Here is a 23,493-nt window from a genome sequence, read left to right as displayed (position 1 = left end):
AGCAATTTCGTTGGACATGAAGGACAACAAAAATGTTGTGCATAAATCTCCATAATGCAAACAAAAGCAGCACACACATCATTTATGCGGACATGAAGTGGAGATCTAACGGGAAAAAAATCCCATGGAGAAGCTCTTAAACAAAGTCAATCAAATGTAAAGCTTTTTTCGAGCAAAAAACTATGTTTGGGGTGTGGGTTGGAAATATCTTTACCGAATACACAATCAATCATGATCAGATATGATGAAAGCAAACAGAATTTTCATTTTGAAACTTAAATACAGTTATAATTACCGCACATCCCGGGAAACTGGGTAGAAGCCCGCCTTCCACTCGTCATCTCTGCGAACCTATACATAACCTCCATCGATGGACCGAAGAAAGTAATACCACACAACTTCGGAAATCAAGACCACACCCATCAAAATGCAAACCGCCAGCATCATCTGAGTGCGGCTCATTGCAGGCTATGTGTGTAAAGGAAATGAAATCATCGAAGAACACAAAAAAAACATGTACAGAAATTGGATCAAACGACACAAAAACACTGAATGTTCATTGGTCACAGGAAACTCTATTGAATCTACATCATGATGGACTGCGGCGGCCTGTATGCCAGCATCAGCGATATATGATGTTCCAAAATGATGCTGGGCTAGGTGAAGGAACTGCGATAAATAATGTGAAACACAAAACAAAAAGCAAACGTTCATATGGATATGGTATGTTTGCAAAAAATTAGAATGCCAACTAATCAAGAAAACTGTACGACACGAGTTGTATTGAAGAACAACATGAAAGAAAACTATAAACAGCTAAGAAGAAACATAAAATGTACCCTACTTGATGTATATACATACATATATTAGACTGATCGATTTTTTTTGTTTTTGGATTTCCTACACCCTAAAGTTTTTCATTTGATTCAAAAACCTTATATTTGAGATGTTATGACGATCGGTTATCGTTAATCCGTTCCAAACTAGCGATCTTTGTTTCCAACGTAAAGGCCAAATTTTGACGAAAATTCTTTAAAGGACGCAATTATGGTCCAATCGATGAAAACTTTACCAGTTCATTGTTGTGGCTAAAAGTCGAGTCCTACAATACTTTGCGAAAATCTGATCGGATTTTGCGGTATTTTAAGTATTTTCATGATAATGCACCTCTAGCCCCATACAAATTACTATGGAAACAAAGATAGCTAGATTGGCACGGGTTAACGTTAAGCTATGGCCATAAAATTTCATACACATATAAGGTTTTAATCAAATGGAAAATATATAGGGGTAAGGAGTTCAAAATTTTTTTTTTTTGTTCAGTCTAATGTATATATGTATTGTTGGTTGGTTGAATATAGTCTTCATAGCCTCAATTAGTAATAATGATCGGGTAATTATTGCTATTCCGATATAATATGTTTGCAATTATATCCAGCCTGATGAATTGAGAAACCTCAGAAGATCTTCCAGACTTAGTTTGGCTGTCTCAGCGAGATGGTAAAGGAAGGTCTTCCATATGTTGTGTTCAAATGTTTACAACTCTTCTCTGTTTACGCACACGGAGGAAAAAAAGGCCTCTCTAACATATGTCCCAACATATTTTACATCAAACATATATATGTTTGCAACAGTCGCAAAAATAACACATGTTTACAACAGTTCCAAACCACTTCATGCAACATTCGTTAAGATATCGTTACGATTTCGGATCAGAATTTTGTTCCGATTTCGTTACGATGTCGGTACGATTGGTTGGCTGGGTACATACAAAATTCCAAATACAAGAAATTTTGTCACACTTTTAGAAAAAAAACAAATAAAAACTATTAATTATAAAATATAGAAACAATGTTGAACGCTTCTCGTTAGTTGTAAAAAAAAACACATTATCCCCAAAATTGAAATCATCAACGGGAAATCGGCATCTGAAATCGATATTTCAAATATATGGATGTCTATGAAAAATGTATTAATGTTATTACCAATTATAAATGCGATTTCTTCTTTGTCCGATAAAATACTTCCATTCAACTTTTTGATTCAATATTAAAACTTCCAGTTAATGTATTGGGCCTTTAATTTATTAAAAAGCCCCACTTCTTTAAGAAAACACAATTTATTCATTCACCTTACCGTCTTTACTCAACGACTGTCTTGGGGAAACTGAAGAAAAAATTCTTTCTTGCAAAAATCACAAAAATAATTCATACAATTTCTTTTCCTCTTCGCTTGCTAGGTTTGTTAACTGTTACAGAAAAACATGACTGCTCGCAACAACAACAACAAAGAACGGAACACATGTGTTCGGCCGCATACACACCACAAGAGCAAAAACAAACTTTTTCAACCTCCCATCGTCGATTCTACGTCTTCTATTGCACCATAAACACAGCTCTTTATTATGAAATAGGCGAGACCCCTGTTGTTACGTTCATTGACAAAAATCCTCTCTCCACCCATAAAAAATATGTTCTAACATAAAAAATATGTTTGTACCCAAACAAATAAAATCGAAATATGTCACAAAATGTTGCAAACATATATTTGTTTGCAACCAGTCCCAAACAAATATTTGGTTGGGTCCAAACATATTTATTTATTTATTTATTTATTTATTTAGGCGTTGTGTGCAATATTTAGGCGCTAATGCTAGGAAGGCTGCTTGACTGCGACAAAAATTCCTACTGACCTTCCTTTATGATCAGTATCTCCGCCATGAAAAACACTGCAGTCCACGGGTAGCAGCAGAGCCGTCTATGTGTACCTTGATGTCGTGCCTCGTGGTGAACCGTTTTTACATTCTTTCCTGTTTGGAAATTTGAAAGCTGATCAAAGGTCATTGCAGGAGTGCAGTAATCAACATTATGAACAGGGGTATGTAATGTTGATTACGTTCCTACCAGAGTTAACGGAGAGTGTCAAAGTTCGCAAGATATAACCTGGTCTGACAAATGACTTCACCTAACAACTCTTAGTTTCTGTTGGATCATACCATTTAAAAGCTTTGAAGGGGTTTTTGATGGGTCGACTATAAATATAATATTTTAGTACAATAAGTTGACATCAACTGGACATGGGCAAAGTACCGTTATCAAGAATTAAGAATTTAAATTTGATAAAAAATATAAATTCCTAATATTTCGTAGAGTAGATCTTTTTATTGCCAACTTGGCTCTTGGTTTCCGTTAATTGGACATATCTTCCGAAGCGAAATGTGTAAAAACTATCTGCCCATCCCTGCAACCTTCTGAGATACGAGTATATCCATATTGTAATAAATGGTCAATTTGATATTAATAAAAAACTATACGTTTTCTTTTATTTATTGACTGTGTTGCAGCTTCATTTTATACATATAATAAAAGGCTTTGACCTAAGTTAACGAATTTGAGGGCACAAGAATGAACAGTTCAAATGCTGGTCCTTATCGGTTCAGATTTGGATATAGCCCCCATATATATCTTTCTCCGATTTTGCTATAACTAGGCCAATTTTAATTGAATAGCCTTCAAATTTAATGTGCGATATTTGCTTAGGCCTCTGATCAGTTTAACCGATACCGTCACAAATCGGTTCAGATTTGAATACAGCCCCTATATATATCTTTCGCCGATTTTTTGAGTTACCGAAAAAATCGGTAAAATGAAAACGCAAAATTATGGACGAAAAATATCAATAAAAGTTTACAACACTGTTTCTTTTTATTCCCTAACTTACCGAAAAACATCGGTAATTACCTAAATTATAATAATTTTAATTTTACCGATTTTTGTCGGTAACTCTAAAAATTAATTACAGAATTCCACTACTGTTCAGTTTTACTGATTTTAACAAAAATCGGCTCAGGTTCGGATGTCACTTAAATATGAGGATTGCTCCAAAATTTCCGAATTACATCAATATTTCAATAGATTGCATGTTTAGTGGATCAAATACATAAAATCGGGCGAAAATATATGTGTATATGAGAGCTACATCCAAATCCAAACCGATTGTTGTCAGAATCGGTAAAACGTAAGAGGGGCCTAGAAAACACCCCATGTTAACTTTGAAGGCTATTTATCATGAATTGACCGATTTATAGCAAAATCGGGGAAAGATATATATGGAGGCTATATCCAAATTTAAAGAGGGCTAAGGAAATATCACGTGTCATCGTATGGAAGCGGCAACACTGTACGCCGCATTTTCGTCAATCATGGTAAAGCTAATTGGCCGAGTTTCAGAGAGTTAACTAATCGCCGCTTGAGAGATCTGACCAATCGTTTGATGTTCGGGGAGCGAGACATCATCAATGCTGAAGCCGCTCAGCATATACCTACTGGACTTCCCAGCAGAGTTGACGGGACTAGCAAATGAGCATGATGAACTTCGACGTGCCAACACCAGTGACCCCAGAGTCAAAGAGCTGACTCTGGAAGTTAACAGGTTGGTCGGTGAGCATAAACGGAACAAGTGGATGAATTATCTGAAGAGTTGCAAACATTGGAGCAGGAATAAGTGAATTTTGGGCAACGATTAACTCACTTTCGAACCCTGGAAAGAACGGAGGTAGGACCTCAGTCTCGTTTGGTAACTATACGCTAACGATCTTCATGGATTCCGTAAACACCACAGCACGATAACATCGCTGCACGCCATCTCCACACATAATAGTCGAGGACTCAACCAGAGCAAGCCGTGTGACAGAAAAGTGATGGTGGCGTTTGACTTATCAAAAGCTTTTGATACTGTCAAGCACTCCACGCTCTTTAAGGACATCGAGCAGACAACCCTCCGGCCAAGTTTGAAACGGTGGATGATCAATTATATATATGGTCGCCAGTCGTATGTGGAATTCAAGAACAAGAAGTTCAAGCCGCGCAGATGCGGGGCGATATCTCCGGAACTGTATAACCTCTACCTCTCCTGTATTCCACCCCCTGCAGACGGCATTGAGATCGTAACGTATGCGGACGATTGTACGATCTTGGAGTTGGGTACATCCCCTGATGTCATTTGCGACAGGCTGAACACCTATTTGACTGATCTAACCCACTCGAGGAATATGCAAATATTCCCCACTAAATCTATAGCCACTCTGTTCACCACATGGACAGCAGAGGTGAGATGTCACGGTGCACTGAAAGAAAAAGCTACGTAATATGAATGAAATCCTACGTTGTATCAATGAAATTTGTCATTGATTTTGAGCCAACGTAGAGCTTAATTGAATAAATGAAAAAAGTTTCATTGAGTTTCATTGAAGTAAAAATAACGAAATTGTTCATTAATGCAATGAAACTCCTTCATTTATGCAATGAAACTTTTTCGTTAATGCAATGAAGCTTTTTCGTTAATGCAATGAAACTTTTTCATTAATGCAATGAAACTCCTTCATTCATGCAATGAAACTTTTTCGTTAATGCAATGAAACTTTTTCATTAATGCAATGAAACTCCTTCATTCATGCAATGAAACGTCTTCCTTGATGCAATGAAACTTTTCCGTTAATGCAATGAAGCTTTTTCATTAATGCAATGAAACTTTTTCATTAATGCAATGAAATACTTTCATTGTTGTAATGACACTTCTTCATTTATGCAATAAAGCCTTACGTTGGTTCCAAATTAAATAACAAATTTAATTGTTACAACGTAGGATTTCATTCATGTTATGAAGTCATTTCATACTCACGTAATGAACAAAATTGAAGTCAATGCTAAATATGTTTATTTCATTTTATTGCAATTAGTTTTGACCATTAATACAACAAGTCATATTTAATACCTCAGATATTAAGCACATTAATGATAGTATTGGGCGTTGTCATCTGTAAGTAAAATTGAAGCAATAAACAAATTGCTAACAAATTGACTGGTTTTCTAAACAATAACGTATCTCCAACTTTTGCCGCTGAGTCATCCCCTGTGTACGTCCACGATTTTGGGATACAGCATTTTTTTCTTAAGGGAGTAGTGCTTCATTGGCCACGGACAGTCTTCCTTAATTCCACTAGTCAGTGGATTTTCTATTTTTTATCTTCATTGCAACTATAAATGACAATTAAAAAAGTAAATAAACGAACACTTAAAAACTACAAAAAATAATTTAACCAATATTAGAATTTTATTTTTACATTATTAAACATTTCATACTTACATTCAGCGAAGTTAATTATCCTTTTGAGCGTTGTCATCTGTAAGCAAAATTAAAAACCATAAAACAATTTTTAGTAATTTATCTGGTTTTCTTTCTAAACAGTATTTTACCTTTAACTTTCGCCGTTGGGCAGAAAACTATACAACATTTTCTTTTTCTAAGTAAGAGATGCTTCGTTGGCCAATGGTAACAGTTTCGCCGCCATTCCACTCATCTTTAGATTTTCTATTGAATGCTTCCATTACAAGAAAAATATAAATGAAAATTCACTTAAAAGAACAACTGAACACCTAAAAAATAATATTGAGAACAACATTCTTTTTAATGTGGATGAATATTTATATATACCAACGCCAATCGGCAACAGTAGCGAATTTTTGTACAGTTGATTACGTTTCTGCTAGTTTTGGCACATATAAATGCATACATATTTATGTATGTGATTCTATACATATGTCTGTAGCCAATATATAAATGTGTTCTTTTTATGATTATCAAAAATTTAATTTGTTTAATAAAGACAAAAAATTAGAAGACAAATTTTATAACATAAAATATTTTCAAGGAATACAAAACGCAAAAAGAAATTTCAAAAATGTTTCATTTATTTAATGAAACTCTTTCATTTATCTAATGAAACTCTTTCATTTATTTAATGAAACTGTTTCATTCATTTTTAAAGCAAACCAAACACATCGAATATATACATTTTTCGCCATTTTTTTAAAAAGATGTTTGCGTAGTAGTGTCTTTAGCCCATTCTATTTAGTTTGAATTCGAAACATACATATTTTTCTTAAATTTATAGAAATTAAAAGTTTCATTGCATCAATGAAATCCGTTTCGTTTATGCAATGAAACCAAAAATCATTGAATTTTAAATAACGTAAAGTTTCATTGCATGAATGAAACATTTCATTATATTAATGGTACGTTTCATAGCATCAATGAAACCCGTTCATTCATACAACGAAGTATTATTCTTTCAGTGTGGTAGCAGAATTCCACCACAAACTACCCCAAAATTCTAGTCTCTAGCCGGCAGCAATTGGGGAGCAGGTAAAGAATCCTTGTTTATCACCTATAACGCGATATGTCGGTCAGTGGTAAGTTATGCGGCGCCAGTGTGGTCCGCAAATATAAGGGCAACGCAATGGGAAAATATTCAAATTTGTCAGAATACTACCCTGAGAACTGCAACAAGATGCATTCTCATGTCTTCAGTGGACCATTTACAGGAGGAGGCAAAGATTCTTCCAGTACAGCAACACAATGGTATGCTTTCGTTGCAGTACTTGCTCGGATGTTACCGTGAGAGCCATCTCAATCACCATATCGACGCCTCCAAACAATAGTATGCTAAGTCGACTTAGCATGTTTTCAAGTTCTTTACATTTTTATATTTAACGTCCTTTAACCTAAATTCTGTCAAATTTTGGTAATGATCGGACAATGCATAGTACTGAAGGTCAAAGAAATTTCCAAACTTTTAGAGCTTGTCCTGCAAAACTCGCTTTTCATAATTAGCAATCTATTATTTGGAGGTCTCGAACGTCCTTTAACTTAAATTCTGTCCAATTGGTAATGATCGGTCAATCCGAACAAAAGTTATAAACAAATATTGACTTAGCATAGTACTGAAGTTCAAAAAAATTGCAAACTTTGAGAGCTTCTCCTGCAAAACTCACTTTTTGGACTTAGCATACTATTATTTGGATGTGTCGATATGGTGGATAGGATCACCCATCCAGGCATGCCAGGAGGGATCTTCATGATCTAGAAAGAGAGGTCCAGCGTTACAAGAGAGAATCCCTAGATCAACAAGCATATCAAGCAGGCTTGAATAGCATTCATACGGATGGAGTCGCAGGCGCCATAAACTACTATCGTATGATTCGGTCCTCGGAGAACATCCACCTTTATGTCAGCTGAGGAGCGTCAGCTGCCACAACAAACCAGAGTAGTTTAGGCTCAACTACGCTCGGGAATTCCTATAGGGCAAGGATCGGTGACATCATTCAAAACATCTGCCGAGCATCCACCACAGACCCGCACGACACACGGGACATTTTCAACTACCCTGCCAAACCTACTCAACTAACTCCAGTTGATCTGTGGTTACATCCCATCGAAACAGCCACATTCCTAGAACTGGAAATAGACCCAGGTCCAGATAAAGCAGATGAATGAACTAGCGAACACATAATAACAAGTAAGAAAGTATCAATCAGCTGTGCTGACAGAGATACAACCTCAGCCACTGACCAAAACAAACAACAATCACAACAATCACGAGTTTGCTTTAAAATACGTGGAATCTTTAGGTACCGAATATGGCGCAATACCAAATCATCTACGTATACAAAAAAAACTTTAGCAAGCAAACTTCTGATTCATAGGGAACGTTAAACTAGCTTTGGAAGACATTTTTGAAAAGGTTTTAGAGTTATCTTGCACAATAAGTATTTAGGTATATGCCGGCAAGGTTTTTTGAGCTTTTGGGCCATTATCTCAGGACTCGATAGGACAACCTACTGAAAAAAGAGTCAAATCGCTTTTTCCGAATTTTGTCCGGAAGGTTCCATGTGAATTTACACGTATTATTATCCTGTCGGCTTCAATGTTGACTTTATTTATAATAGATTTGGTTCTATCTGTGCAACCGGGGAAAAAGTGCTTTGCAAGAAGGTTTTCAAAACATTCTGTAGAGTTTTCCAAACAGTTGCCGTTATTTATCTTTGTGGGATTTGAATGTCCCTTTGTCATAATTGTACTTATACTTGCTGTATTTTGCTATCTAGCGATCCACGGAATTCAATACAGGGTTGTTTTTTGTTTTGGCTTTACGTTTTTGTACCCTTTCTGCTTATCCTTGTATGGCTGGCAAGATTCACTTTGGTACCTGATGTTAAAAGCTTTTCTGCCAAAAAACTGTTTCTAAGGATTTCTCTAAAAGGGATACAGTCCTTTTTTATACCCTCCACCATAATATGGAGGGTATAATCAAATTTGTCATTCCGTTTGTAACACATCGAAATATTCATCGGAAACCCTATAAAGTATATATATTCTTGATCAGGATAAAATTCTATGTTGTTATAATCATGTCCGTCCGTCCATCTGTTGAAATCAAGATACAGCTCGCGATTTTTAAGATAGAGTTTTGTAATTTGGTGTAGAAGTTTCCATTACTCCTAGGATGTTTGGTATTGAAAATGGGCTATACCGGTCCACGTTTTGATACAGGCCCCATAGAATGGTACCTCCCGATTTTCGGTATTTTGAAGGTTTTAGCTTCCATATCACACCGAAATGGCTGACATTTGGTATTTAGTCTTCATTGGTCGTATAAAACTGTCCCCCCGAAATTTGTCCATAAAGGTCCACGCCTTCACATAGCGCCCATAGAACGTTACCACCCGAATTTTGGCATTTTAAAAATAGCCACATTGTTTTACCGAAATTACTGGAATTTGGCATTTAGTCTTCTTCATAAACAAAAGGAAACTAATTGTTTAGTTTTACTTCAATACAACTCGTGGTGGAGGGTATAACAAGTTCGGTTAGGCCGTACTAAACGCCGTTCTTACTTGTTTTGTATTCGCTTTCCCCATTACGACGGTACAAGTTTTTCGGGCAAGTCCTTACTTCTTAAGACAATGGCCCAAAAGCTCAAAAAACCCTTCCCCCACCAACTAAACTGGGTAGTGCGTAAGATAACCCTCGAAGGGAGAAACCGATTTGGTCCAAACGTTGTACATTGTATTATATAGACGTTAGAAATGTTATGTGTTACTTCTTTTCTTTAGGTCCGAAGCTGAGGGTATATATCTGTCGGCCAAGCCGTCTGATACAAGTTGTATCATACAACAACAGGAGTTTTGTAGTAGTTCGAACAAACGAAATAATAAATCGTCTTACTGAAACAGGCCGTTAGTCTTCTCTGGGCTGCGACATTTTTTAGCCAAAAAGTTGTCAGTACTGGTCCACGTTTTGATAAAGCCCCATAGCACGGTACCACACGATATTCGGTATATTGTAGGTTTTATCCCCAATATCTTACCGAAATGGTAAAAGTTTGTCATTTGGTCTTTTTTGGGGCAACAGAATTTTCTACAGAAAATTTGTCAGTATAGTTCCACGTTTTGATATAGCCCCCATAAAACGCTACCTCCCGATCTTCGATATTTTGAAGGTTTTACCCACAAGATCTTACCAAATAGATGAATTTTGGTGTTTAGTCTTCTTTGGGGCTTTAAAACATTCCCACAGACATTTTGTCAGTATAGGTTGTGATATAGCCCTCATAGGATAGTACTATGAGATTTTATGTATGTTGAAGGTTTTAGCCATATCGTCTTACAGAAACAGCAGGAATTTGATATTTAGTCTCCTTTTGGGCTACAAAACAAAATTTGTCAGTATATGACCACATTGTGGGGACAATTGTTCCATTTTATTTGCTATTTCCTCATGTCAATAGTATGTCTCTCCACAACATTTCGTTTTATTCGAATACCTTTTGAAATTATGTACAAATCTAATAACAGATTTAGTATACCTGGGATCGTAGAGTGAAGGGTAGTACACAAGTGAAAAATCAAAATGCAAAATATTCTCAATACAAGGCATCACCAAAAAATTAAGACAAAGAATAGTGGCAAAACACAGCCCCCATTCAATTCATCAAAACTTGCTGTGTGTGTTTTCTGTTCGGGGCATTTCCACCATTTGCAACAGCATTCGCAAAAAATAACTGCAAAAATTGCAATTCATAGAAAGGGTTGAGTACAACAGAGAGGAATAAACACCAACCAAGAAGGGAGACTGACATTTTCACTGGACAAGGTGCCCAATGATTAATAAAAGCTAAAAACGACAAAACAACAACAACAGCAATGAAATGCAACATGCGCGCACTTTTTTTAAAGACCAGCCACCCCAGCAGAACAACAATTGTGCAGCAAGGGACCAACCAAAATCTTCAAATCAGTATTGGTGAACAAAAAAAAAAACGATATAAAGACAAATGAAAATTTGCATCATTTGCACATATCCTGGTGCCAGGATGCGATACTACAAAAACAACAACAATTATACACACTTACACAAACACACATATCCATAGCTGCAATGAAAAAAGTTAACAGTAAATCAACGATGTTTTGTTGTTTTCTTTTACCATTACACATTTGATGAATGATGACCACCAACACCACCATGACTCCCATACCGTTCGGAATTATCACCCATTGCAATGAATAGTCATAATCAAATGACCAGGACCAATGCCATTCTTTCGAGCCGTTTGGTTCCATTAACAAAATACACGCACACCCATACACAATCTTCAGGAAGAGGACATTGCATCACCAGCACCAATGACCATAGCATCCTTTCATTCTTTCATACGTTTGCTTTTTTATACCCTCCACCATAGGATGGGGGTATATTAAGTTTGTCACTACGTTTGTAACTACTCGAAATAATCATTGTAGACCCCACAAAGTATATATATTCTTGATCAGCGTGCAATTCTACATCGATATAGCCATGTCCGTCCGTCTGTCCGTCTGTCCGTCTGTGGAAATCACTCTAGCGTCCGAACGGATTGACGTAGGTTGATGAAATTTTGGGAAAATATGTTATATTTACGTAGGACTTTTGGTATTGAAAGCGGGCTATGTAGGTCCACGCTTTCGTATAGCCCCCATACAAAATGACGCGTGACGCGTCGTCGTTTTAAGGAATTTTTAAGATATTTGGCCCATTTTACCACCGAATTGGTTGTAATTTGGTACTTTGTGTCTCCAGAGGCCAGAAAACATTCCTACCAAAGTTGGGTTATATAGGTCCACGTTTTGGTATAGCCCCCATATAAAGTACGCGTCATTTTAATATATTTTGAATGTATTAGACCCATTTGACCACAGAATTGGTTGTAATTTGGTATTTTGTGTCTTCAGAGGCCAGAAAATATTCCTACCAAAGTTGGGTTATATAGGTCCACGTTTTGGTATAGTCCCCACATAAGACCCCTTATAAAGTACGCGTCATTTTAATATATTTTGAATGTATTAGACCCATTTGACCAAAGAATCGGTTGTAACTTTGTATTTTGTGTTTCCAGAGGCTAAGAAACATTTCTACCATAAAATGTTTATATAGGTCCACGTGTTGATATAGCCCCCATAATACAATATCTCCCGATTTTCGATATTTTGAACGTTTTAGCCACATTATCACACCGATATGGCTGAAATTTGGTATTTAGTCTTCTTTAGGCGTATAAAACTTTCCTCCAGAAATTTGTAGGTATAGGTGCACGCCATCATATAGCCCCCATAGAACGGTACCTTCCGAATTTCGGTATTTTGAAGGTAGTGACCACATTAATCCACCGAAATGGCTGAAATTTGTGGTGGAGGGTATAAAAAGTTCGGCCCGACCGAACTTAACGCTTTTCTTACTTGTTTTTTTTGATAGTGGGGATGGAATGCGTTTTCATTTTTCCTTTGTTTTAGGCAAAATCAGCAACGAAGGCTTTTAGGTTTTCATCGAAAATAAAAAATCACACCACATTCATAAAGGCTGAACTAGAAAAAACGTAGCAACTGTTGTGCAAACATGAAATGTTTTTTTCTCGATCCTTCTTGGAGGAAATATATCATAAAGAAGAAATTCCCTGGCAGTGTCCTCTGGCCACGTTCCTGATATGAACGATGGGGGAAAATGAAAAATGATGGCATAAAAATAGAACCGAAACAAAAAAAAAACAAAACATTGTCGAAAGAAAGCAAGAAAAATAATCGAATTATTGCCACTAGAAGACCATACAAAGGAATCGTGAAAAACAAGGCTTTCAAACATTCGTACGGATGAAGAGACACACTAAGACTAGTATGAGTGCACCTGTGTGTGAATATTCATCGGAACATTGTTCAAACGAGGGTTAAGTGAAAATTGCGAAGCTGATGTATGTTTCGTCGTGCTTAAGGTTCTCACATGGATCTTTTGTTAATGCTGCTTACTAAGTTGACATTCAAGCCTAAACTGTCAGATTAAAATTAATTCATCCACTTCAATTAATGTCGTTTTTAGGTTCCTCTTCTTTAATGTCTATGGCGCAATAGATCGCTCGCCCCGCAAAACTTCTTCACAAACACAGCAATTTCGGTCGGGAGAAACCGTTATATGGGGTTATCTATATATATAAAAGAGCTTGATGATGAGTGACTGACAGATCATTGCCCAGACGAAACGGCTGAAGCTAGAAGCTTGAAATTTTGAGTGTGGGTTGCTGTTGGTGGGTAGGGGTGAGATAAGGCTGGGTTTTTGGAAATTCGAACTGGAAGGCAAACGGTAAGAGCTAGAATTCTGAAATTTGGAATGAGGGTCACTGATGGATAGTTAGAAAGACGTCCCAAAAGGTTTTTGGAAATTCGATCTATAAGTGTACTAAAAGTTACTAAATTTAGTACCAATTGTATATTTTCAACGGATATGGCTAGAATCTTGGAATTTGGTATGAAAATCAAGGTTGGGAAGTGGTGTTTATAAAAGGTAATGGTTTTGGAAATTCGAACTCATGTGTACGAAAAGTTCTAAATGGTACTAAATATAGTACAATTTGGAATTGGATGAACGGATAGAGCTGGAAACCAGAAATTTGGAACTATGATTATTGTTGAAGTGTAAGAATGAGATATGAGCGTAGTTTTGTATATTCGTACTTATGTCTACGAAATGTACTAAATTGTACTAAATTTGGTACAACTTGGAATTGGGTAAACAGAAAGAAATGTGGAATAAAAACTACTAAAGTGTACTAAATTTGGTACACTTTAGATTTGAATAAATGGATAGAGGCGGAATCCTAAAATTTGGAATAGTGAATATTGTTGGATTGGTAGTTTTGTAAATTCGTACTTATGTCTACGAAAAGTACTAAATTGTACTAAATTTGGTACAACTTGGAGTTGGGTAAACAGATAGAGCTGCTTTGGAAATTCGTACTTATGTGTACGAAAAGTACTAAAGTGTACTAAATTTGGTACACTTTAGATTTGGATTAATGGATAGAGGCGGAATCCTAAAATTTGGAATAATGATCACTGTTGGACTATAGGTAGTTTTGGAAATTCGTACTTATGTGTACGAAAAGTACTAAACGGTACTAAATTTGGTTTAATTTGGATTTCGGTGAACGGATAGAGCTGGAAACCAGAAATTTGGAATAAGATTACTGTTGAAGTATAGGATTGAAGTATGTTGGTATTTTTGGAAATTCGTACTTAAAAGGTACTAAATTTGGTACTATTTGGATTTGATTGAACGACAGAAATGGAATTCTAAATTTTGGAAATAAGATTACTGTTGAAGTATAGGATTGAGGTAGTTTTGGAAATTCGTACTTATGTGTACGAAAAGTACTAAACGGTACTAAATTTGGTACAATTTGGATTTCGGCGAGCGGATAGAGCTGGAAACCAGAAATTTGGAATAATGATTACTGTTGAAGTTTAGGATTGAAGTATGTAGGTATTTTTGGAAATTCGTACTTAAAGGGTACTAAACTTGGTACTATTTGGATTTGATTGAACGACAGAAATGGAATTCTAAATTTTGGAAATAAGATTACTGTTGAAGTATATGATTGAGGTAGTTTTGGAAATTCGTATCTATTGCGTACGAAAAGTACTAAGTGGTACTAAAGTTGATACAATTTGGTTTTGGTGAACGGATAGAGCTGGGATCCTGATATTTAGAATTAATATTACTATTAAAGTTTATGCCTGAGCTATGAAGACAACTTTGGAAAATCCGACTTATGTGTACGGAAAGTACTTGATGGTACTATATTGGGTATAATTTGGATTTGGGTGAACAGATTGAACTGGAAACCTGAAATTTGGAATTAGGATTACTGTTGAAGTGTAGAATTGAGATATGGGAAACTACTAAAGTGTACTAAATTCTGTTACAATTTGGATTTTTTGAATGTTTACTTTTGCTTGGAGGATTAAGGCAGATTTCAAAAATTCATTTTTAAATACTTTTAAAATACTTTTTGTACACAAATGTTCGAATATCCGACTGGTACTAAATTTTGTAAAATTTGGATATGGGTACAATATGGTACAATTTGGAGTGGAGGATTGAGATAATATTGAAATTCGAACTTTCGTACGAAAAGTATTAAATGGTATATGAATAACGGTGGAATTCTGAAATTTGGTATTATTGTCTCTGTTGGTGTGTAGGGTTGAGATACGGATGTGGTTCTGGATATACGTATCATAAGGGAACGAAAATAACTAAACGCCACAAAAATTTGGTTAAAATTGTGCGGATAAAGTTGTAAATAAGTATCGCGGTTGGGATATAATTTTGGATATCGCGATATAATTTTTGAAACTTATACCTGATATAAGTAAATGTGGTTGGTTTGTTGGTGTTCAGATAAGGAGTTTTTGAAATGCATACAAATTCTGACATTAGGGATGGAGGTCGCTAACTACTGAATTATTCAGTTGGTATTGGAAATACGAAAAGTACAAAATAGTACCAAATTTGTTGCTGGGTGATGCTGGAATTGTATAATTAGTGTGAGAAAAGTACGAAAGTTCAATAAATTTGGCTAAGGAGAAGTTGTCAGGTTCACTTTAGAGGTGGTAGTACAATATGTGTACTAGAAGTATTAGATAGTACTAAATATTGAAGCACTGGTATTGAGAATGTCTAGAAACATGGAGTTTTAAGATTGTATCGAATAGTGTGCTTATGATTTCTAAATATTGCACTGAAATCAAACAGTCAAACATATCTTTTGAACAAAAATTTTTTTATTCAGAACGTTTTAAAAAGTACGCTTGAAAACGTAGATCTATGCGACTATTGGTTTACAAGAAAGTTTTTATCTCCTGTGAACAAAAATGCCTAAATTAAAATGTGTAAAAAAATAGGGGCCATGTTAAAGCGTGCGCATTAAGTAAAATTTATTGAATAAAGGTTTTTTACATGTTTATATCAAAAATACCGAAATTACAGATACTTCTTTTGGAAAATGTGAATAAAATCTTCAAAATACCTGTACCGTGCTAATAAAACATGGACTGGAATTTAAAATATGGGCTGCTGTTGAAGTGTAGGAGTGTGACAAGGTATTTTCTGGAAATTCAAACTAAAGGTATATGAACAGTACTTAAATGAAATTAAATATGAATTAAAATAGGTAATAGTACATCAACATTTTCATTGTCAACCAATTTCATATTAAATATTGTTAATTACATAGTTTATTATTCTCTTTCCGCATACGAAGTAGCGGGCATTTTGCTAGTGATATGACATATGAATTTTATATGAAAAATAAGCTCAAGTCATCAAAATAGAAAAAATCCGAAAATCGAGTATACCTCTTATTCTCTGTAGGGATGTTGTATTCCCATATCGAAAACTAAGTACCAAATTTCAGCCTTTTCGGGGCGATAGTGTGGCTAAAACTTTCAATATATCGAAAATCGGGAGGTACCGTTATATGAAGACTATATCAGCAGGTGGACCTGTACTAACAAATTTGTGGTAGAAAGTTGTGTAGCCACAAAGTAGACGAAATACTAAATTACTGTCTCTTCTGTAGGATAATACTGTTAAAATCCTAAAACTACTGCAAAACCAAATAATTCTATGAAGGATATATCAAAACGTGGACCTCTACTCCACATTTCTGGGGATTGTCTTGTATCCCCAAAGAAGACTAAATACTAAATTTTAGCCATTTCGGTTAGATAATGTGTCTAAAACTTTAAAGATATCAAAATCGGGAGGTACCTTTCTATGGGGGCTATACCAAACCGTGGAGCTATATAGCCCATTTTCAATATCAAACATCCTAGCAGTAATAGAAACTTCTGCACCAACACTTTATTTCCAATATTGCGAGCTGTATTTTGATTTCAACAGACGGACGGACAGATAGACATGGTTATATCGACATAGATTTTAATGCTGATCAGAAACATACAATGGCAAAATTCTTGATCATTTAACAACCTGAAGCCACGGTTTACAGTTTTATAACTCGCGAATTGTGGTTGTATATTATACAAATTAAATGCTTTGCAACAACCAAAAATTGGTTCGCGAACGAATTTGTACTGATAATTTTTTCTTAACGTATGTACCAAAAATATTTTATTTAGCGCGAAAAATATATTTTTTGAAATGGAATATGAAATAATGGACAACATTTCCCACATATACATATACAGTGGTAGCCAATACATTTGCAACAAAATTACACATTTTAGAACATTTTCTGTAAAATATTTTTTTTAAAAGCATAATAATAATATTTTTTATAGTTATTTTTTTGCAGTTATTTATATACAGTTCAATGCTTCACGTATAAGAAAATAAAAACTTTGATATCCAACAAAAATTATGAAAATATATGAAAATACATAAAACGCCTCAAAATTTAATGGTCAAAACATTTGCAACTGAACCAAATCGCATGCAAAAATCTTCAATATTTTGTAAAATATCATTTTTAATAAGAAGATTATTATTATCATTATTATTATTAATATTAATATTATTATTATTATTATTATTATTATTATTATTATTATTATTATTATTATTATTATTATTATTATTATTATTATTATTATTATTATTACTATTATTATTATTATTATTATTTTTAAATAAAAAAATAAAATTCGGGGTTGAAAAGGTTAAGATAGCAATAGTAATGTATAGTACGCCATCATTGCTAGTATTTTATACAATGCGATAAATATTGAGCCGATATGTTATGCTTATTTCATGTATGTATATAACAATAGTGTGTTGGTAAGGAAAAAATGTCACTTATATATCATATTAAATATCACATTCCCTGCAAATCGCCCTAAAGTGTGCGCAAGTCATCAACAGTCGTGTGGACAAATCTTAAATTAATATTGAAAATTGTTTTAATTTTTGTTGGGAATACGACAGCTTTAATTGGTTAGTTACAGATCAAGGTTCATTTAGTAAGGTTATCCAGTAAGCAATTCTAGGCCTTAGTTTTCGTTTGATGTCAAAAGTTTTTGTAGCGAGGAATCAAAAAAAAACTACATACTAAGTTTTGGTTGAACTGAAATATTTTTTTATTATCTTTTAAAACAAAGAGGTATTTTGACAACAAAAGAAGACATCAGCTGGGCCTACAGGGTCACCTTATTATTGTATCATAGTTACTGATAAACTATACCACTTGTTATCAAACCCGTTCTAAATATGTGCATATTGAGACGATTTATTAAACTTACCCCTAATTTTCATTTCAACCTTCATAGAGAAATTCCCCATAGTCATACCATAGACATGTTTGTATTTTAAATCCTGTGTGCTTACGTACTAAATAATATCAAGCCACCTATGTACCTCTATACAAGTACATACACATTTTGTATCAGGCATCCATCCGTAGCATTTTATACTTCAAATGAATCCATCGAGTTCTTTTTTTTGCGCTTTGTCCGTCCTGTATCGCTCATTCGCTTCGTTTCATGTTATTTGAAAATTTATGCAATTTTTTTTTCTGTTCATTCGTTCAGCTTTCATTTACAAAATAATTGAACAAACTTCATTCTACTTTCCATATATGATGGCGTTGAGAGTATCTACGAGGATGGATGAACACGTATAAATCTCCACACAGATGCCTTAGATATGTAAGAGGTAGAGTGATAGAGAGCTATAAAAGTAATTAAAAAATATTGCAATGATAAATTTAAAATCTTGATTAGAAGAGTTTCATATGGAGATATTTTGTATAGAAAATTCATTTGAAAGATTTTTCCCAAAAATCTTTGAAATTTATGTTATGAAATGCCGAAATCGCTTGTAACGTCGGTCAAGGGTCCGAGCAGATTCGGACGCTATAAGCAATAGTCGTATAAATACGTTGTTTTATTAAGTAAATAAATAAATTCAATTCATTTTTGTACTTTTTCATTCTATGTAGAATCCTCAATTCCTTCGTTAGAACTGCCTTCATCCAAAACTTCCAATATTATGTCGTCGTCATTGGCAGATTTGAAAATATTGGTTCGATGGCAAGTGCAAGTTACAACGCCCCTCAATATATAACTTCTACACCTTGGTGGGAAGCTACGCATTACTACGGAGTCTATGAACTACAATGCAATTGAATTAACAACCATTAAAACTACCACGGAATAATTCTCAATCATCTTGTGATTAAGTAGTTTAATTCTCGATGATACACGATCTTTGAATATTCTGTATCTTTGAGTATTCTGGGAGAATTGCGAATTTCAGTTTTTTTTTCTCATGATGAGAGAATGTCAGTTGTTGTGGGTAATAAATTTACCCTCCCTTCGGTTGTTGTTCCACTACTTAGTATCAATATCATGTTTTTGGAGGATGGTTAGTAGCATTAGCGCTAATCAAGAGTCCCAAACTACTAGAACCCAAAAACTGGGTGCCCGAACGAATACAACACGAACACCGAACATCCTCTGCCTCATCCTCTAACTGAGTATAATATAGTTTTTGCCTACATGTTTTCACAGTTTTCTTATAATATGAATAAACGGGCGAACAATATTTTTTGTTCGAATATTTTGCATATAAGAATAAAATAAGCAGTGTGTTAATAAATTTAGGAAAACAAATTGTCCGGAGCAAAATTGTCTAGCAAATTTGGCTGGAGCCGGAGCTTGAGTTGGAAAAATAACTCGACTCCGGCTCCGACTCCGAAAATCTGGTAACAATTCGAATAAAAGCAAAATTCTTCAACATTAGCTTAATTTGCGCTGATGCTCCCGCTGAAGACAAGGACGAACAGATCAAAGATATATTAAACGAACGCTTAGAAGAAACATATGACCATGTTTCCATATAGGGCTACTCTGCACTCAGTAGTAACGCGTGACGCACGAGAGATGTATCGGGAGAAAACGAGAGAGGAGAAACGTTTTTTCCGCAGGAAAAAGAGAGAAATGGAAAAGGGGAGTTTAAAAAAATCGAGTAGTACAGGAGCCAGAATGAAGTCCAGAAGTTGTACCAAAGAGTGAAACATCAAACTGACGGCTTTGGTAAAGACACATCTTCCTATAGAGATCAGCAAGGTAATTTGGTAACTGATACAGTGTGCTCAGGATACGGATATGGAAAGAGCATTTTTCCAAATTGTTGGTATCCAATAGTAGCGAAGACGATGAAGATACCACAGATCCAATCCCAGAAGATGGTATTGAATGTATACCGCCCAGCTAAGATGAGGTAAAGACAGCAATAAACCGTCTGAAGAATATTAAGGCAGCAGGAGCCGATGACCTACCAGCCGAGGTGTTCAAAACCGGAGGCGACACGTTAGTTAGCACCATCTAGCAGGATGAACGAGTATCCTGTCCACAAGAAAGGAGATAAGACTGTGTGCACTCACTATAGGTGCATAAGCCTTCTCCCTATTGCCTACAAGATTTTGTCAGGGTCAACGAAATAATTGGGCCATACCAATCCACTATTGACCAGATATTTACCTTGCGGCAAATCCTGGAGAAGACCCAAGATATGCAGAGCGACACCTACCACCTTTTTGTCGATTATAAAGCAGTCTTCGACAGCCCCTACGTTCAAAGGTATTCCAAACCATGTCTGAATTTGGTATCCCCGCAAAGCAGAGCTCGTTCGAATTCGCTCGAATTCTACCCGCGAGTGAAACTCTTTTCGAATTCGAGGAAGTTGAGGGGGATAACTTGCCACGTCCCCACCGCCAAATAAAAACTTACCCCACCCCCAAATGAACTAGCCCCACTCCCACCAATAAAATTGGACTCACAAAAGACTACCACATCCCCCCAAATTTTCACTCGCGAGTAAATCGGAGCTCTGCCGCAAAGCTCATTCGTTTTTGTAAAATGAAAATAACTGATACTCGGTCCTCACTTAAAATAGGAAAGAACCTCTCCGAAAAGCTTAGTACCAAAAGAGGTTTCAGACAAGGAGACAGACTCTCTTGTGACTTATTCAACATACTGCTGGAAAAAGTTATACGAGATGCGGATGTTAAAAGAAATGACACAATTTACACAAATGGCCACATGTGACTTGCTTATGCTGACTATATAGATATCATTAACAGATCAGTAAAAGAAGTAACTGATACCTTTAAGAAGGTCGAAGGAGAATCTGCTAAAGTGAGTCTGGCGGTAAACGGCCTGAAGACGAAGTTGATGGTGTCGACGCGCAATGCGACCATTGAACTTGGACCAACAGTGGATGTTGGTTCCTACAATTTTGAGGTAGTAAAAGACTTCGTCTATCTCGGCGCCTCCATAAACACAACAAACAACAACAGTTGTGAAATAAGAAGATTTTTATTGGCCAACAGATTCTTCTTTGCCTTAATAAAGCAGTTTAAAAACAAATCCATATCTCGTGAAGCAAAAACAACGCTTTACAAAACATTGATACTACCCGTGCTAATGTATGTTTCCGAAGCCTGGGACTTGCGCAAGTAGATAAGGCAGTGCTTGGTGTGTTTGAGAGAAAAATTCTTCGAAAGATCTACGGGCCAATCTGCGTCGACGTCTTATGTACCACGAGCTATATCGCCTATACAACGACATCAGTATATTTGAACCTATCGAGATGCAACGATTGCGTTGGCTAAGCCATATTATTACATACATATATAAGAATGAGCGATGATGAACCCGTTAAAAAGATAAGTGGAGCAAATAAGTGGAAGAAGTGATGGAAAGACGAGTTCGGCTTATATGACAAATGTTCTGTAATAGGCCAACTAAGTAAGTAATAGAGTCCGAATACAAAATAAAAAGTATTTCGCCAACGCTTCCACATTGTCCGAACAGGTAAATCAAAAGCAACTAATTTCCCAGCGAAAAGTTTGCCTCCAAAGAGGCAGTTAAATGATATGTACAAGTGATTTGGAAGTGCATCAAATTATGCATTTTCACTCATGATTTTTACAAGGGAGTGACCCCGGAAAGAGGCACTCCATTGCACCGCATTTTAACTGACCCTTTGGCATTGCATTTTAACTGAACCTTTGGCACTGCATTTTAACTGACCCTTTGGCATTGCATTTTAACTGAACCTTTGGCACTGCATTTTAACTGACCCTTTGGCATTGCATTTTAACTGACCCTTTGGGGTAGAATAGGAGGCAGTCCAGAGCACGTGTTTTGAATAACAAAATAAAATGCATTTATTATTTGTGTAAAACAAAAATATTAATAACTTTATTAAATTAACATAAATTATGAAAATTCTCTATTGAATTCAATAGCAAACATTTGTTTTCCTCCGCTCTTTATTTAATCCAAGCTTAAGTGCTTTTGCTTCTTCTGCTAAATGGGTTTGATATTGTCTTCCCATCACCAGTTAAGATTTCGACATGTACTCCAACAGCACTCCATTGGGAAATTTTCTTCTCGTGAGTTACCGGAAAAATGTTCACAAATTAAATATTATTTAGTTTGTATTAACAAATGTTTGGAAATGTTAACGTGATTATCTCTTTTATTCCGCTGCCTGTAGAGATGTATAAACTGATTTATGTACATGTAGGGATCTCTAACAACTGCTAATAAAATGTAGTGAACGGAGTGCCTTTTTCACGGCTCCGTTTGCACTGCATCCGGATGCTGTTAAATTGTGAGGAATTGGAGTGCCTTTTTCACGACTCCGTTGAACTGCCTCCGGATGTTGTTAAACTGTGACAAATGGATGTGATTCTTTGGATTACATCCAAATGCAGTTAAAATGTGAGGAATGGAGTGCCTTTTTCACGACTCCGTTTGAACTGCATAAAAACATGCCGTGAAAGAACTAGTCTACATTGCACTACTTCCAATTTATTTTGCTGGGCTGTGTACTATATATGATAAATATAGATCAATTTTCCAATTAATTTTCATCAATTTCTGCTCTAGAATTATACGAACTCATCAATTTATGGCTTTCTACATTATAAATAATGAAACAAGTAAAAAATAGTTAAGTTCGGCAGAGCCGAACTTTTTATACCCTCCACCATAACATATTCTTAACTGAAATGGAATGATTCGCTTCTCTCTCTGTCCACAGTTTAGAGCGCAAAAGTTTACGACCATTTTTTGGATAGAAAATTTCATGAATACAGAGAACCTCAAACTTCAAAAATGTTGTTAAAACGCTGAAAACACAGAAAATCGGGTGATACCGTTAAATGGGGCCTATACCAAAACATGGACCTATATTGACAACTTTTGTTGGAGAAGTGTTGTGTACAATATATGCTTAAAATGTCAAATTAAAGCA

This window comes from Musca autumnalis, unplaced genomic scaffold (assembly GCF_047663935.1).
Source record: "Musca autumnalis isolate F117 unplaced genomic scaffold, ASM4766393v1 scaffold_3, whole genome shotgun sequence".
NCBI lineage: Eukaryota > Metazoa > Arthropoda > Insecta > Diptera > Muscidae > Musca > Musca autumnalis.
Note: the sequence above shows the minus strand (reverse complement) of the source record.